This window comes from Sceloporus undulatus, chromosome 1 (assembly GCF_019175285.1).
Source record: "Sceloporus undulatus isolate JIND9_A2432 ecotype Alabama chromosome 1, SceUnd_v1.1, whole genome shotgun sequence".
Classification (NCBI taxonomy): Eukaryota; Metazoa; Chordata; class Lepidosauria; order Squamata; family Phrynosomatidae; genus Sceloporus; species Sceloporus undulatus.
This window is the reverse complement of record NC_056522.1, coordinates 201,366,725-201,379,366: the sequence shown is the minus strand read 5'-3', so window position 1 is coordinate 201,379,366 and position 12,642 is coordinate 201,366,725. Positions and strand designations below refer to the sequence as shown.

The window sequence follows — 12,642 nt, the reverse complement described above, 5'->3', positions numbered from 1 at the left end:
CAGCACAGTTTGGGGCACTTGACGGTTGAGTATAAATGAAAGGAATAATTTATTCAATTTATTTATAATTTGGAGGAGAAATTAATTGGCTTGCCTTCTGTGGAACTTAAATGCTAGTAATTATTTCTAAATATGTGTCTATTCGTATAAATTAATTCATGCAAATGTGTGTCCTCTTTCATCCTTTATTTGGTAGTGCATTTCTTCCTTGTAGTGATGGTTATTCTAGAGCAGGGCAGGACAACCTGTTCAACTCTGCATAATTTGAACTGCAACTCCCATAATCCTTCACCATTGATCAGGCTGGAATAGGCTGATAGTCAAACACATCTGGAGGGTGGCAGACTATATAGGGTTGCATAATTAAGGGACAGGGATCAAAAATGGGATGGGAGCTAGTTCACCATCCCACCCAAAGTACATGTAACACTGAATGTGGCTTCAGTTGCATAGGTGTTTCTTCCAGTAAACAAACAGACTTGAGACTTGGGTCAACCACCCTGCCACTGACCCATATCTACTTCCAAGAAAGTAGTGTAGCTGGCACTAACCACATCATAGGATTACATGTTAATGTTGCCAAAATAATGCATCTGTTAAAGCCATGGCCCTTAAGAGTTTGGGTTTCTATTTTGAAACCTAAGTGAATATGGAACCCTCTGGACACAATAGGTTAAAAACTGAATGGGTTTGTTTCTTGTTAATTGAATAGCATCTGTTTCACCTCAGTCAAAAACAAATCATGCAAGAAACCCTAGAAACTGATCTCTCACATCCAATGACAGTTTAATAGAGTGCTCTTCAATGATGTCAGAGCTCCTGTTTTAAGAGTGAAAAAGAGCTGTTTAAGATGAAGCCTATTCATGTTTACTCAAACATGTCATGGACTCTAAAGGTGTTCTCAGGATTGGGTTTATCCTCTCATGATTATAGTGCTGGGAGACCATGGTAAGTATGCTAGGTATCCTACCATGATTATAATACTGTGAGATACTATATTCTTTGTATGTTCTGACATGATCTATATGCTACATATGTTTTTAACTTTGAGTTTGGGAGATATATATTTGGAACAGAAGATTTTGCTATGTGTGTTTTGATGTGGACCTAGTCGTATAATTAACTCCTTTGGTTTGTTGTTATATTTGCTGTCTTTGATATGCCTATGGTTGATGTTATATGCTCTTTGTTAGGCATGTATGCATTGTATTACATATGTATCATGGTTATGTATGTACTGTTTCTGTTGACTGGTATGAGGCATGGGGTTGGAGTATAATCATCCTTGCGGCAGGACATGCAGGGGAGATAGGTGTCCAATAAACAGGTATTCAACACTGTTAATTAGATTCTGTGTAATATGTTAATAATTGGTTATGTAGCTGACTATTGGTTATTGATTTTAAGCACTGGTAGTGTGTGTGTTAAATAATCTCATCTAGTCTTAGAAAAGGGACTTGACAGGAAAACTGGCCTTCACTGAGAGCTTGCATGAAAGGAATGTCAGCTGCATGCGTGGGAGTTATTTTACTTTGCTGGCTAGCTTTTCATTATCAACCTGTTTCAATGGCCAGAGAAGCTAGGGAGAGATAGCTACAAGAAAATCCCTAAATACACCCAATTGTTTTGAATATGGGGAGAATACATTTAGCCCACCAATTCTGTGGGGTGGAGCTTGTGGTTTTTTTTTTAATACTTATGTTTGATGTATGTGTGCTTAGCCTTGAGTTCTGTCTGAGACATTTTTCTAGAAGCTTCCCTTGTCAGCTGCAGAAATAAAGCCTTACTGTTTCACTAACAGTGGAGTGATTTATTGAATTGGGGGGAGACTTCAACTAGTCCTTGATAGGTGTGCATAGAACTGAACCCTGAGTGTCAATCAGTATCCTACAGAATACTGGCTTTAGTATCTCAAGTTTAATACAGTATGCTGCAGGATAAAAACTAAAAGAGCTAATCAGATACATAACACATATATTGTGTGTTGGACAGTATTGCTCTGTCCTCCTGATCATTTCCTGTTCTGTATTAATTCTTAGGCCCGGAGCTGATGGGCCTTTTGTGACGCCTTTGTCACATGCTAGGGTTGCCTCGGGGCAGCGCGCCCACATGACCCTCAACCCTAGCATGTGACGAGGGTGTAACAATGGCGGTGCCCTGTATACATAGACACCGCCATTGTTATGTTTGCACCAAGTGGCGTCCGCACGCTGCTGTGCGGCACTTACGTAATGAGTGTGCCAATGGCTTTTCGCCATGGCTTTTCATAGGTTCTTTTTCTGCCCACGGGAAGCTGCGCAGTTTGGGTGGTCTGTACCGCACCTTAGGCAACAAGCCAAAGGTACTCTGCTTTGCTTTTCTCTTTGGGGTTCCTGTTGCAGGCATTCCTTGAGTAATGGAACAGAGAGGGTATGAGAGGGACACCTGGTTGAGAGTAAATTCCTTTGAACAAACAGGGCTGATGCATAAGATTTTACTGCATGAATAAAGAGGCAAGAGATGACATGTTGGGACAGAAGTTTGAACTGAGTGATGCTGACTTCATAGTTCTATTGTCTCCAAAATCGGATGTTTCAGTCTATGTGCCTCCCTTTACTTCCTTACAAATGATATGAATCCTGACTTGCTTTGTTCTTAGGCTGAGAACATGGGAAATAATCATATATGGCTTTTAAACAAGTAAAGCTGGAAAATTGTGCCTCTGGTGATATTGATCACACAATGTCACCTCCAACTTTTAGCTGCTGGGTCTCCAAAGTGTGGTTAGGGCATCCCTTTTCATTGAGAGAGGAATCTCTTCAATAAGCTTCCAATCATTCTGCAGTCCCATCAGTTCTCAGGTGTGAAAAGTCACTGCTCCAGCAGTTCCAATATTGGCAGTCTTGTGGAGTCAATGTCTCCTCCTCTCCCCTTTTCCCATGGTTTTCTTTATTAATTTTTCCTATTTCTTTTCTTTACTTTTCTTTTACTTAAATCACATTAGCATCACTCCAAAATTGCATTAAAAATGAACATTTAAAATGCTGGGTAGGGCGTAAGGCAAGAAGGAGGAGTTAAGGAGGAGTGTGGAAGAGATTGTGATGGTAGAAACAGCCCCAGTTGCACTATGGCAGAGATGTATAATAATGTTGGCTCTGAAACTGGTAAGTTTCCATTTTTATTTTCTAATGGAATTGCAGTGGGATTGGGGCTTATGTGGTAATGTCAAAGATAAAATCAGAAATGTCTCGCCTTGCCTTGCCATGACATGGCCAAATCTCTCTCTCTCTCTCTCTCTCTCTCTCTCTCACACACACACACACACACACACACACAGAGGCAGATCAATTGTGTGCATTTTCAGTTGATTTGCCATTGTTGCATATGTGCTGAATAATAACTTGCATAAATGCTGCCTTGTGACACTGATTGTTAAAAAGCAGCAGCATTGGAGAGGTCACTTGTATCTTCATGTTCAACCAGGCTGTCCTTTTGTGCTTCCTGTGCTTAGCTACACAAAGGGAAAAGATAGCTCTGCACAAAGACTGTTGGCAGTAATTGCATAAAATATAACAGTGGGGGAAAGCCCTTGGTGTCATGCTTTCATGCTGGATGCAAAAACTATTGTGAGATTTGGAAAACCCTCTGCAAAGTGCCTTGATGTATCAAGATGGCCTATATCAATCAAAATCTCACCAACCGTTAGGTGGCTTCCCCTCTTTCACATTGTTATTTTCCACTTACAGTGCTACTATCATTGTTTTCTTGTTTATTCCCAGCCCAGTCCTTTGCTCAGTCATGTTTTCTAGGTGATGGGCCTGAGGAAGCCTCTTTATGTTCAAAGAGCAGACAGAAAGTCGTTCCAAGCTGGAACACATGCCAAGTACAACTGGAAGTGAAGCCTTTCACATGAAAGGCTTCCAAAAATCAAAATAAAATAAAGTTTAGTTACATAAGAAGAAATGGCAATGAAGAGACAATGTATTGCAGATCTATGAAAACAGCATGGTGATTGTGGCATTTACTCCTACTCAAGCAATCTCCAAGAAAGAATCATGACAGCTTACCACATGAAACTATCCCTATTCCAGCAGATATATTGAGAGTTTACAAAGGATTGGAAGCTATTAAATCTATCACTGGGGTGAGCAATGTCTGGCCTTATGGATGTTTTGGACTAACACTCCCATCAGCATTACCCAGCACATCCAGTTGTGAGGAACTGTGGTAAGTATAGTTCAAAACATCTGGAGACGCAAAATCCCCCCCCCCCCCAGAAAAAACCACCCTACATAGATCCCATGAAGCATGAAATTGAATAATCATGTGTATCCACACGTTCTCTCTGTCTTGATTTCATTTGCATTTCTCAGAATGCCACCTGTTTATTCTCCTCTTTCTCCTTTTGCACTGGCTTGAAAGATAGAGGGGAAGTACACACTGAAATCTGTGCACATTTTAACACATTTCTCCTACAGTGCACACTTATTTACATGTTTTTGCCTGATGTCCACATTTTCCCCATTGGCTAACCCATGTTTGTGCATGCTGGTTTAGTTGTGCACACATTTTGTTGTTGTGTGCCTTCAAGTCATTTCCAAATTATGAAGATTCTATGGTGAACCTATAATGGGGTTTTCTGGTGTTGAGAATGTGTATCTCATCCAAGGGCTCCCAATGGGTTTCCATAGCTGAGCTCAAACCTTGCTGTCCAGAATCATAGTCCAGTGCTCAAATCACTGCACCACGGTAGCTCTTTGTGCACACATTAGCCATTCCTATTTTCAAATATATCCTTTGTTTTGTGTACTTGTTATTTCTCCAAATGCCCCATGAGTGCGAGTTCTTCAGACAAAGAGCATTTCTTCTTGAAACAAGCCTCAAAAGGTATGAAAAGGCTATTTTTCATCAGGACTGACCACGGGGGAAAACACAGGGAGGAAATGTTCCTGTTGATTGCTCTGTTCTTGGGGAGACCAGATGACATGGCCTATTTCACAGAACATATAGAGGCAATTCCAGGCATAAACAGAAATATTTTATTCCTGCCTAGAGGCTGGTTTCATTTTATTCCAAAATACATTGGAGCAAAAACAAAAACCAAACCAAAATAAACCCTTTTTTAAAAAACAACATAAAGATTTCTTGTTCTGATCAAAGGGCATTCCTCTGGATGAGAAGGAGAAGTCTCTAGACTAAAACAGTAAGATTTTTGGCACCCTATATCAAAAGAAGGCATGCCTGTCCAGGTCTCCAGAACCAACCATATGCAAAGACACACAAGAAATCTATGAGTGGCCAGTTCTCCATAGCATTATGAAATCTGAATGTTCATTGGTCAAACTGCCTACCCAGTTTCCTTCATCCACTCTGCTCTCTCCTAGTTATAGAGGACTATGTGGATTGAAACTGGTTTTCTAGAAGTCCCAACCTGCAATAAATGAGGGTTTTTGTTAGAAGAGATCTCACTTTTTTTTGTAATAGTTTGGAAAGCATCAAATACAATGAAATCCCTTTCAAACCCTAGTTCAAATATTTATTCCCCCACACCCCCCCCAAAAGGCAAATAATAGCAAGGCAAACTTTAACTGTTTCCTTCAACTATTTCATTCAAGTAGCTTGGTGAAATATTTTGTTGTTGTTGTTAGCTGCCATTGAGTCGACCTCAAGTCATGGTGATCCTGTGTATGAGACATGTCCAAGCCCTGCTATCCTTCCATGCTCTCCTTAAGTCTAGCAGATTCGGGACTGGGACCTCCCTGGTTGAATATCCATCTGGAATGCAGTCTTCTTCTCTTTCTGTTGCCTTTTAACTTTCCTAGCATTGGAGATTTTCACATGGGGAAAATGATGGGAACATAATGAGGTGCTCCCATCACTATCATGCAATTGCGTGAAGATTTTCAGACGATGTTGTGTGACAGCGCAATGATCATGTCATTATCCTTCTGAAAATCCTCATGCAGTTGCATGATAGTGACAGGAGCATCCTGCTGTGCTCCCATCACTTTTCCCCATGTGAAAATCTTCATTATTGTCTTTTCCAGTGATTTGTGCCTTCTCATGATTTGGCCAAGTAAAATAGCCTCACTGTAGTCATCTTGGCTTCCAGGGAAAGTTCAGGTATGATCTGCTCAAGGATCCTTTTGTTTGCTTTTTGGCTGTTCACAATATCCTCAGCACTCTTCTCCAGTAGCACATCTCAAATGAGTTGATTTTCTTTTTAATTCTCTTTCTTCACTGTCCAGCTCTCACATGTGTTCATGGTGATGGGGAATACAGTGAGCCCGCGCCATACACGGGCTCATTATAGGTGGCTTCCAGTTTATGTGGAAGCTGCTGGGGGATTGGGAGAATGGCACACGCACCGATGGTGCACACACACAGCCGCATGGCATGCACAAGCCCCATTATATCTATTGGGGCTCAAGCATACACACTTTTTGCCTTATGCAGGGGGGTCCTGAACAGATGCCATGCGTAAGGCAAGGACGGATTTTACAATGGATTGGACAGGTACGAGAAGATTTCAAGGTAGGAGAAATCTTTATGGGGAGGTATAAGTGAGGTTATTCCATTTTTACTTCACAACAGGCCTTTGAGGTAGATTAGTGTGAGACTGACCCACAGTCACCCTATGGACATCATAGTTGTGCAGTGATGTGGCCTTAATCAGTGGAATCTAAAATCCCAGAGCTGATTTTTTCAAGAAAAAATTAAGACATCTTTCAAGACAAAATTAAGTTGTCAACAAGTGGCCCTTAAAACAACGTACACTGTCATATATTAAAAAGTGGTTTGAATTTTAAAAAATAAACCTCTAGTCCGGATCAATTTAAAAGCCACAGAAGGAAGTACATATGTATTTTCTTGGTGGAGGGAATGGAGCCACTACCAGAAAGATCATCCTTACCTTTATCATTAGCTCTTTTAACTTATTTCCCCCCAAATTTGCTATTCAGGACATGCAAACTGAAGCGAGATTTCTACCTTAACTAAGTAGCCTCTCCTGGCCATCCACCTGCCCACTCTTCCAATTTACTGAGCAGCAGCTGCTCCAAGAGAAGGATGTCTGTTATGTTGGTGAACAGGGTTTGAGTAGATGATGTTTCCACCAGTGAGCAAGGCTGTGATGAAGATTCGCAACAGGGGTCCTGTTTCTGGTTGTTGCAACCTTGCTCACTGGTGGGTGGGGGTGGAAAGATTATCCACCCATGCCAACCACCAGCTGAATGGGCCTCCTTCTGACAGAGAAGCTGCAGCCTAATAAAGCAGCACAGGGTTTTGAATATACAGTTTTTTCATCACAACCAAATTATTGCCATCAAATTACAAAAATAATTAAAATCCTTTATAACTTCCACAGTCAGTTAGCTCTACAACATATAGCCCAATATGGGGCTTTGAATATGGAAGTTACAGATGTATAGCTCTGTTTTAGCAGTCACTGATGTGTCATTCTATTGCACTATTCACTGCAATAGTGAATACCAGCCTGAATTTCAGCCTATTACTGTGTTTCATTGTTATTTTTCTCATTGTTACTCTTATGTTTGTCCAATCACTTTGCATTATATCATAATTGCCAGTTTTTTGGCATGATAGCAAAAGGATACACAGGTACTTTCTACTTCTACTGTAACTTCTGCAAGAGAATGGGCAGTTCAGATAACATCTGGTTACATGTAGGTATGCTAACCAATCTGTTTTTCTCTTTTATAACATATGTATGTTAAAATAAAAACTTCAAATCTTTAACTTTAATGATAGTTTGAACCTTTTCTGCACACGTTAAAAATTATTTTCCATCCAATTCTGGAGTGGTTAAAATTTTAAGTTTTTTTAAAAAGTGTGAGCACATCTGAAGCGTCAACATTTCTTTTGTGGCAATAGCAGTATACATATGTATATAAAATGAGATATTGTGTAAGGGATTCACTCATACACTCATTACTGATTTCAATCAAATACAAAGTTACTCTTGGGAAATAATTAAATAATTACTTTTAAAACTTTTTCTCTATTTTTCATTTTTTCTTGTTGTTTTACTTCATTTTTTCCTCTCGCTATCTTTTATCTAACTTGCTGCTGCTTCCTTTTTTCCTTAAGTAATTTATGAACATGCAATTCAATCAAAGTAGGTATAAAAATATAATCTTCTCATTAACAAAACTCACAAAACAGTTGGAGGCTCTACAAGGTGGAATCAACATCTATATTGCATATTCAAAAGGATGATTGCTCCCAAAATAATCTCATCCCTCTTATTATTCTCTCTGGAGAATGCTCTCAATTGCAGGAAAATTGTTCTTCAATGGCCTCCCACAACTAGCGAGTACCACTTCTCAGGGGTGTAATTATCACACCCCCAACTTCAGTCTCCTTCCCCATTTTTCATCCTGATAAACACTTTGGTATTCAGAACTGAAATCTCAGCCCTGCTCACTCTGTTTTAACCTGGGGACAAACTAGACAAAGAATGCATATATCCTGCAAATAATATTTTCACTCTAGCAAAAGGCACTAATCTCCCAGCACCAGGACTTTCCTTTCAATGACCAATCACAAAATCAAAGTGTGCTAAGATGTGGAACAGCACACATTGCAACAAACATTCTTTTACCACTTGAGGGAGTACATCTTCTAAATATGTCCTAAGCATATCATATAGTGTGTCACCACTGGAGAAGGCAAATGTGATCTTTGCTGATAAATAGTCACTGGGCCAATAGAAATCAACTTGCCTTCCAACGCACCATTGCTACTTGTGTGAAATGCACCATCAAGATGATCTGTCAGCCTACACAGTGTTCTTTCATAGTGCTCTTCAGTGGTATTATCAGGGACACAACTTTAAAAATTAGAACCAAGGTACATAGACAAAGAAATGCATGTGAACAGAGTGGGCATTTATACGTCACCCAAAAAAGAAGACATTAATCTGCATAAACATTGATATATAGATTAACTGGCATATTTAACTGGATAAATAACTACAATTTAATAAAAATATAATATGTTTCACCATAGTGGGGGAGAAGGCACCAGGTGACCTATGTGGTGCAATGGAGGGCCAATTGTTAGTTTGAAGAAAAAAGTTTGAAGACCTCTATTATTATTATTATTATTATTATTATTATTATTATTATTATTATTTTCTTATATCCTGCCTTTCTCCCAACATAGAGACTCAAAGTGGCTAACAGCAAATTGTCCCTTGTTGTTGTGTGCTTTCAAGTCTTTCTGACTTCTGGCTACCCTAAGGTGAATGTATCACAGTGTTTACTTGGCAAGGTTTGGTCAGAGAGGGTTAGCCATTGCCTTCCTTTGAGGCTGACAGAATGTGACTTGCCCAAAATTACCCAGTGGATTTCCATCGCCAAATGGGGGCTCAAACATTGGTGTCCAGGATTGTAGTCCAATGCTCAAACTACTCCACCACACAGGTTCTCTCTCCCTTCTTCAGGTTCCCTATCTTCAAACTGTTCTTTGATTGGTCAGACTCCCAAATAGAGGACTGTCCTTTGCAAAACTGAATGCATGACTATTCTACCTATGGATGAGTGCAAAAGGGAATCATATGTCATTAATTTCCATGTAAGAATACTCCTGCGTATAAAAATGAACTGTATCAAGAGTAAACATGTGTCTTTTGGCATGCTCATATTTTGTTTGTCCTCAAAGAAAGTTCACCAGAGCTCTCTCATTCTATACACTATTATTCCTTTTAACTGGAAACATGCTCTGGAAGCCTGGGATTGGCAGTTGTGTGGTAGATGTGGTGTGGACCATCAAGTCATTTCTGACTAATGATGCCACTAAGGTAAATCTATCATGAGGTTTTCTTGGCAGAATTTGTTCAGAGGAAGTTTGTCTTTATCTTCCTCTGAGGCTGAGAGAGAGTGAATTGCCCAAGGCCATCCAGTGGATTTCTATGGCTGAGCAGGGATTTGAACCCTGTTCTCAAGAGCCATAGTCCAACACTCAAACCACTAACTACATCATGCCGGCTCTTATTGGCAATTGAGGGAAGGACATTTAGAATCCAGAGCTCTTCTGGTGCCTCTGATTAAACTACAAATCCCAAAATTCCATAAGATGTTGCCATGGTAGTTAAAATAGAATCATGGCACTATCATTGTGCTGTAAAAGGGTTTTTGCTATATGAAACTGCTTTCCACTTAGAGCCACACAATGGGATTGTACTCTGCATGAAGTGAAACTTAACTGAATGACCATAAGAGATATATATTAAGCAGCATAATAACTAAAATGTTGGTAATATTTTCCTTTATTTTCATTTTTTGCCAACGATGCTTCATTGGGTCTTTGACTAAGATTGTAAAATCTACCTTCTTACCCATTTTGAGTCACATCTGCCAGGAATGACACATTAATAGCTTTAGATCAGTGAAAACATTGTTGTTTCACCCAGCCATTTGAGATCTGGAACTGTTTCTTGAAAAATGAAACTCAACTGCTGCTGCTATGTTGTTCTTTAAATAATTTCCTTTGAAGGAATTGTTATGATGGGTGGTATTGCAGTCTCATTTGATTATGCTTCAGTCAAACAGCAATTTATTTTTAAAAAATGTTAAAATATTCCATTAGTTATTGTTGTTGCGTGGCTTCAGGTTGTTTCCAAGTTATGGTGATCCTAAGGTGAACTTATCATGGGGGTTTCTTGGCAAAATATGTTCATAGGGGGTGGCCTTTTGGTGGTGGTGGTGTTTGACACTCTCTCTCTCTCTCTCTCTCTCTCTCTCTCTGGTCTTTCTTCACCAAGATTCTCACTGACAGTCAGGATGAGCAAACTCAAATTTGCCCAGCTCGAACAGATATCATTGCAACTGTGCTCTGACGCATACTAGAATTACCCCTGGATGCTTTCTGAACTTAAAAAGAAAGGGCTCTTGTAGCACATTTGAATTGTGCAAAAGAAGTTGTAGCATAAGCTTTCGTAGACTAGGCCTACTTCTTCAGATGCATGGAGACAGAGGGTGCATCTGTACTGCGGAGATAATGCACTTTGACACAATCTTGAGATTTGTAATTTTGTGAGGCACCAGCACTCCTTGGTAGACTAGGCTACTAGTCTACTTGGCTACTAGGCTGCCAAATACTACATGTAGTGATATTACAAATCTTAGCAATCCATAGGATGGAGCTACAGCACTTAAAGTGGTGTTAAATTGCACTATTTCTATAGTGTAGATGCCCCCTACTCTACAAAAGCTTATGCTACAACTTCTTTTACACAGTTAGTCTCAAAGATGCTACAAGATCCTTTTGCATCCTGACATTCCAGACTCTACTCGCATTTGCAACAAAGGCAACAAGGTGAGCATTTGAAGCACAAAAACTCCCCACTTCTGGGGAGTGGATTTATTCGATTACACGTATACAGGTCTCTGCTTGGACAGTTCTTTCTGATCCCTGCTTCTAGGCAGCAGAGTTATTGACTTGCATGTGCACATGTCCCTTTTTGGATAGTGCTTCGGATCTTCTGTTTCCCCGGTTGAGGAGGAGATTAAATTAGATGAAAGTTACTCAAGCACATGGAAGTCAATAACTCTGTTCCTCAGAAGCAAGGGTCATGAAGCACTGTCCAAAAGGTGACTTGCTGTGGCTGTTGCAACAGTTACTTTCAGTTGTAGGAGGTGGAGAGGCTTGGAGACCAGCAGAAGTGATTGATGTCCACTGGAGGTGGCCTCTGCAGGAGGCAGAGGCATCATGGTGCCAAAGCGGGAAAGGGAGATACTGGCTTATTAGTGTTATTTATTTATTTATTTATTTAATTTTATTTTATTTGTATGCCGCCTTTCTTCCAGAAGGGACCCAAGGCAATTCACAGGAAAATTAAATGCCTCCTCATTCAGTTTGGGCCATAATGTTTAAAGTTCCCCACATGCTCTTCCCTCAAGTTAGCAGGACTTTAAAAAAATGGAACAGCTAGTTTGTAAACCTATTGGCCCCAATCCACCCAAAATTATACAATTGCCTCTTGGAACTCATGGAGGATTTGTCCCTGACCCCCCCCCCTTGCGAGTTCCAAATCTCGTGCATAGTCAAGCCCCATAGGCTTGAATGGGACGCGTGGATGTGGGGGATGTAGCACAGGCATGCATCCCATTAAGGTTAATGGTAGTTGCTCCTCCATGGATTTTTAAGTCCACAGATTTCAAGTCTGTTGACTTGGAGGGGTGACTGTAGTCCGATCCTCCCCATGTTTCTTTGAATCTATTTCCTGCAGGCCCTGTTAATGAATGGTATAGCAGAAGTATTGTCAATGGTAGTTGGAGGCAGTGGTGTAACTAGGGGTGTGTGAACCGCACCGGGTGACACACCAGAACAGGCGTGACACCCAGCTGAGCACGCTCCCCACTTCCCTGCCTTGTGCTGTGGCATGCAGCAGGGAGGAAGAGGGCTCAGTGTAACCCTACTTCCCTGCCTGGCACCTATTTTAACACGAGTAAAGCAGTGCTGGGAGGAGGGCATGGCCTTTTGGCCTTACCCCCTGGACTCCACCCCACCAAGTCCTCCCTTCCCTCACCTGGTCTGGAGTGCCACTGGTTGGAGGTCCTTCAGCTGTGGAAAGGAATCAATCCCTGATTGCGTAGAACTTGAGCCTAGCAGGTGGGAGGTGGGCAAAGTTCACAGTGG

At 40.7% G+C, this 12,642-nt stretch overlaps 1 protein-coding gene across 2 annotated transcripts in view; it reads right to left on the bottom strand.

The window, feature by feature from the left end:
- PDE1A (phosphodiesterase 1A) overlaps positions 1-12,642 on the bottom strand; it is a 205,461-nt gene that overhangs the window by 172,565 nt on the left and 20,254 nt on the right. The window lies entirely within an intron of this gene.